This window comes from Leucopleurus acutus (genome assembly GCF_964270905.1).
Source record: "Leucopleurus acutus genome assembly, chromosome: 2".
In the NCBI taxonomy this organism is placed as follows: Eukaryota; Metazoa; Chordata; class Mammalia; order Artiodactyla; family Delphinidae; genus Leucopleurus; species Leucopleurus acutus.
In genome coordinates this window covers 121,095,044-121,101,459 of record NC_139143.1, presented here as the reverse complement: position 1 = coordinate 121,101,459, position 6,416 = coordinate 121,095,044, and positions in this window count along the sequence as shown.

The following is a 6,416-nucleotide window of genomic DNA, read 5'->3' as shown; positions in this document are numbered from 1 at the left end:
TATCTCAAATGCCTTTTTGAACTTTTAAATATTTTTTTTGCCATATCCAAATTATTTTGCATTTTATACAAGTAAAAATACTAATCTAGGCAAAGAAAAATGTAAGCAAAGGTAATGTCTTCTGCCCAAGAGAAAGATGGTGATATGCCAAAAAACTCAGTAACTGCCTCTTTTTTTATTAGCTTATAGCTAGACTATAATGCGCATTGGTATTTATGCTTCTGTCCTGAACATAGCTGGAAGCATAAGACTGTGATTACAAATCTAAGTAATCTGGAATCTGTAGGAGGCAGCAGGCACAAGCAGGGAGCACGGAGAAATGTGTACCAAGACTTATGAAAACTAGGAGAGGGTAGATAGATAGTAGAATATATTTACTAATTATTAAATCATACTTTTAAATCGACTTTTCAGGATTTCATTATATTATTATGAATTTAACATATTGTACTAGTTTCCTATTGCTGCTGAAACAGCATAGCACAAATGTACTATCTTATACAACTTAAGTAATTCTTTATCTTAAAACAACACAAATTTATTATCTTACAATTTGGGGGGGTCAGAAGTCTGACACTGTTCTCACTGGGCTAAAGAAAATCAAAGTATCAGCAGGGCTACATTCTTTCTGGAGGCTCTAGGGGAGAACCCATTTCCTTGTTTTTTTTCCAGCTTCTGGAGGCTGCCTACATTCTTTGTTTCATGGCTAGATTCTTCCATCTTCAAAGCCAGAAACATCTGGTGGAATCCTTTTCATGGTTCAATTTCTCTGCCTCTTTCTCTTCTGCCTTCCTGTCCTGCTTACAAGGACACTTGTCATTTTATTTGGCCCACCTGGATAATCCAAGGTCAGATGATTAGTGACTGTAATTCCAACTGCAAACTTAATTCCCCTTTGCCTAACTTAATACATACACGGATTCCACGTATTAAGATGTGGATATCTTTTTAGGGGAGAGGGGGAGTCATTATTCTGTCTACCACAGGTATTATCTATGTTAAACACATATTCCTTTTAAGTCTCTTTATCCCTTAAAACCTTTTATTGATTCATCCCTTTTAACAGAATATCAAACACGTTTTGCATGGTGCACCTGTTCTTACCTACACTCTCAGTCCCATGAACCCCAGGTCCAATTACAGCAAATCACTCACTTTTACAAACAGATGCTGCAATTTCATGGCTTTGTCTTTTGAATTTGTTGCAAAGACTGCCCTTCTCCACCCTCAGAGGAAGCCCAAGTATTATCTCTTCTCACATGTATCTGGGTCCTATTTTATTTCCCAGTGGATCCATAATGTAGTTTTCTTACATTGATATTGTCAAGTGCATGTGAGTATGTGATCACTAAGTGTATGACTAGCTCCTCCCTTGTATGGGGAGATGCAGGAGGACAGAAACTGTCTAGGCTCATCTTCACCTCTCCAGCACATAGCAGGGATATTAACTTAAATGATGTTCTTAGTAGAAAGAAGTGTTTTATAAAAAGTGACCTAATCTGTGTTTCTTGTGTTTAGACCATGCTCATATTACAGAATAGTATTCATTCTTGGGCCGTCTTTCAAATGCATTTTATATATTTTATCATCATGGGGAGACAAAATACACAGTCAGGGTCACATCATCTCAGTGTTTCTCTTTCTCTACTATAGTAGAGACTCAACAGAGTTCATTGCCAAATGAAAGAATGGACGTGAGTCCCAAAGATAGCCCAGAGATTACAGAGGGCTAGGGTAACCAAGGCTAGCCAGGAGAGGGTACAGAAGAATTCAAAAAAAAAAGAGTCAAAAGCAGCTCCAAAAATTACACAGGGTTAGAAGAAGGAAGAATACTTATTCATATACCTTGATTCATGGGGAACAAGGGGCAATTCTTAACTAAACCAGGGTGAGGAAAGTGAGATAAAAATTTCATCTGCCTACCAGATGGGCATATTAATATTAACCTCTTATTCAGGAAATTCTATTGCTTTCTTATAAAAGAGATTTTTAGCTGTTTTAAGATCTTGATTCCATATCTTTCGAGGCGTGTTTGAAGGAAAGGGAAGTGAGAGTGGAGGGATAAGACTTTAATGTTTAGTTTAATGTACTGAGAAAATATTTATATTTGTCCCCAAAACATTAAATCAGAACCAGCTACATAATTTACGGGTCCCAGTAAAAAATGAAAGTCTGGAGCATTTGTTCAAAAATTATTAAGGATTTCAAAACTTATTAAACCAAGCATGGGGCCTGTCTAAGTTCAGGGCCTGTGCAACCGCACAGATTATATGGTTGGGAAGATGATCTTGAATCCATATCTGATTTTTAACCATAGCTATTCAGAATAACAAAAGATTTTACTAAAGTTTAGTAATATTGCCTTACCTGTTCCATCATACTTAAGGACTGAAATAGAGCAACACATTTATCAAATATTCATAGGTTTTTTGATTGAAACAAACAATGTTTATTTCATCCAGTACCACCAGATAATATAGAATGCACACAGACTTTGGAGCCAAAAAGAATAGGTTCAAATCCCATTTCTTACCACCTAACAGCTATGTGAACTTGAAAACTTACCTCTTCCTTGTTTCGTAACAGTGTAATAATAATAGTATTTGCCTCATTAGTGTTGGTGAAGGTTAAATGAAGTAATATACATAAAGTATTAGAAGAGTTCCTGGCACACAGTAAAGACAATTTAAATGTTAGGTATTATTATTGTGCCTAATTATGAAAGGAAGTTCCCAAGCTTTAAGTGACTTGCCCACCATCTCACAACTAGGATGTATCAAGAGAATGAATGTCTTGCTAAGTAGAATTCTTTCCATGACACAAATATCATAAAGTGGTCTACTTCATGAAATTACTTTTTTTTTTTAAACAGGAGACTTACAAGAAAAAAAAAAAGCCCTCAGTATAAGTCCATAATTTAAATGGAAACTTAGAGGAATAAAATTCAACTTTATTAATTTCTTCATTCATTCTGTCAATGTGTGTTTATTGAGCATCTCCTTTGTGCAAGCTACTGTGCTAGACTTTAAAACTAAAGGCTATAAATCTTATGTGTAATCAGCATATAATTCAGTAGGTAAAATTCAAGGTTATCTGTAATACCAGGCTATGTGAGCCATCGTATGAGGGGTCTACAGTGTTCAAGGGTAGGAGGGAGGAAAAGAGTCTGACTTCACTGATTAAGAAATTCATCCCACAAGAAATGACTTATGGCTGGGCCTCCATTACATGTGGATGGATTTCAATAGCAAATACCAGGATGAGAGAGTATTCCAGAGAAAATAGCATGAACAAAACCAGACAGCTGAAAATATGTTATTTCAAAGTTGAGGTATTTTACCTTTTTATTCTACCTTGTTCTAGACAAGACTTAAAGTATCCCACTAGGATACATAAATTGCAACAAGGTAATGTGATTAACGATTATATTAAAGAACCACTTCAGGTATCTCTTGGTTGAGTTTAGGTTGCTAATATAGTAAGAAGCAAATTTGGAAAAGTGAATTGGGATTACAGTTTAGTGAATAAGAAAATTTTATTTTATTCATAGCAGTCAGGAGCCATAGAAAATGTGTGAGCAAGAGCTGAGAGGATATTAATTGGGCACTTGAAAGAGCACTTGGGCAGCAGGCCCGAAGATGGGTTGAAATGAGCAGTAAAAAATATGAAAGTGAAAACTAACCTCAGGAAGGAAATGTAGACAGGGAGTAAAAACATTTTGTGATAAGACTGTGGCAGTAGGAATGGAAAGGAAGAGAAAGATGGGAGAGAAAAGAATAGAAGCATTCAGGGAAAAAAAAAAAAAAGGTTTTTAATGAAAACAGGAGCAGAAAGGAAATATCTATGCAGAGTAAGTAGGGTTTATTTTGGTCTTGTTTGCTTGTTTGTTTTCATTTAAGATTGATTTAAATTCTCAGGGTTCTTGCTTCTGGTTGTAACCTCATCCTCTCCAGAACACCTGCCTCCTGCCCTGGGTCTACCGGGTGAGAGGGAGGCGGGCAGGTGATCAAACTTCCTTTTCATTTAGGCAGGAATGAAGGACTTTGGGGGGAATACAGATGTGTGCATGTAATCAATCTCAGCAGAGCTGTCCCGGAGAGCTTCACAGCCCAGGACTGGACTAGAGAGATGAAAATAATTCAATTTGGCACTCTGTAACTATAAAGAACCTTTCAACTGAGAATGCCTGAATATATTCAACTTTCAATTAACCGTACTAATCAACCATCCACATTGTATAAAGAGCAAATAACATAAAATAGCAGGAAAATCGTCTTACTTTAATATGTGACTTTGAAAGGTTTATGATTACCGCAAATATTTAAAGATAAGGTAAACCTGAATACACAGCAATGCCTCATTCTCCCAACTGAAAGATTTTGGGGGGATGAAGGGGACAATTTGAATATATAAACCTTGAGGCAGGTAGATTAAATAGATGACAACAGTACTTACAATATTTATTAATTTAATTATACATGTTTAAATTTAAATATTTTACAATAAAATGTAAATTTATAAATTATGTCCACACTTGAATTTTACGGAATAATTTTATCAAACCTTTCTCACGATCTCTAACATCGGTGACTTCTCCATACCAGAGTCGCCCTTTGAGCCATCTTCCTCAATTTTCCAGAGCACAGCTTCTGTCAAAGTTGTTTGAATTCATTTTGAATTCATATATGATCCTGTCACTAGAAATTTTATTTGCAGTTACAAGCGTCCATTCCCATACCATTCTACCTTTTTTTTAAAAAAATTATCCTGAAGGCATATTTTTATTATCTCTATGAGGTAAAATTTTACCATTTATCTTTTAAAAATGGTTTTAAGAAGTTTTTTTTACAGTGAGATACAACACTTACAGTTGTGAGATAATTTGTCCAAAATTGACTAAATGTATTTATTTGCCTTTTTTTAATGGAATCTATCATGTGATATATATATATAAATATCACAAACTAGCAATTAGAAGTTATCTCAAGCTAATGTTCGAAATAAAATAATTGAAAGATCACTCCATAATATTACAGACTTTGTGAGAATTCAAATATATGACAATTCATCCTTTTTAGGGTATGGATTTTTCAGTGAGGAAAAATAATGGCTTATGTTTGGTGGTAGAGAGTAATTGAATATGAACGTGTCTCATGTTTTGCCAATTTACATTTTAAGCTAAAGAATGAAACCAAAACGTAACAACTGCCCTTTTCTTGGTTCCTCTTTGGTAGCTATTCCTCTCATGTAAAACAGAGAAAGAAATCATCCTATCTATTATATGGGGATAACTCACAGTACCAGCTACATAAATTTTGGGGGCCTCGTGCAAAGTGAAAATGCAGGGCTCTGATAAAATACTATTAAGTAGAACTTTAAACAGAGTGCTGGGCCTTTCCCAGCACAGGGCCCTGTTCGATTGCACAAGTCCACACCCACGAAGCCAGCCCTGATATCTAGTGTTGCTTGTCCTGACTGTGTCTTGAGGTAATTATGGAGACTGAATGAAAACAAGGAAGATTCAAGTGCACCGACAACTTTTAAGGGTTGCTTACGTGTAAGGGAGCTTTACATTCCTAAAGAATTAAGAAAACCTACCTGAAATGTCCAGTCTAAGTTTGCTGTATTTCTAGAATATTTCTTCTTTCATTTGGGTTCATAAACTGCAGCTGGGGAAAGGGAGAGAGAGAGCGAGAGAGAGAGAGGAAATAAAATAAGGGAAAAAAATTAAGCATAGAAGGTGGTATCACCATACGTTTCAAAGTTTACGAATAACTGAAAGTTTTCTGAGAAGAAAAATAAAGATTTCTTTATTTGCATAGATTACAAGTCTAGGAAGCATTTTTTCTATGGTTCTTAACTAAATCATATCTCCTTGATAGATGGTCAGTTATTTGTCAGTTTATTTCCACAAAATCACATAGGTCTCTTCACAAGAAACTTTTAATTTGATATGAAAAAAGTTGCCATTAGAAGATCTAGTCTTCTACATTATAGATGTAAAGTCATGGCTGTGACATCAGAAAAAGTCCTTGCTGTGACTTCAGATAAAAGTCCCGTCCAGCTGAGGAAGAATCAAATGAACATTTCCTGCTATATGTAAAAGTAACAAGGAGACATGAATTCAGAGATGAAAGATCAAAATGGGAATTGCAAGGGGTGTAGCAATCTTCATTCTTCTGATGGGTTATATTTGGGAAGCTATAAATTCACACTACTTTAAAATTGAAATTACAAAAAGGCATCAGAACATGTGAACATATTTATTTTCTAAAATTATTTGACTAATTTTTTTTACTAAAATCTTATAACAGTTCACTGTAAAAATAAGATACATTGAAGGGAACATGTTGCCAAAATACAATGCTTCCCTTACTGGCATAGTGCATTAGCAGTTAGCTGATCATGAAAAACAG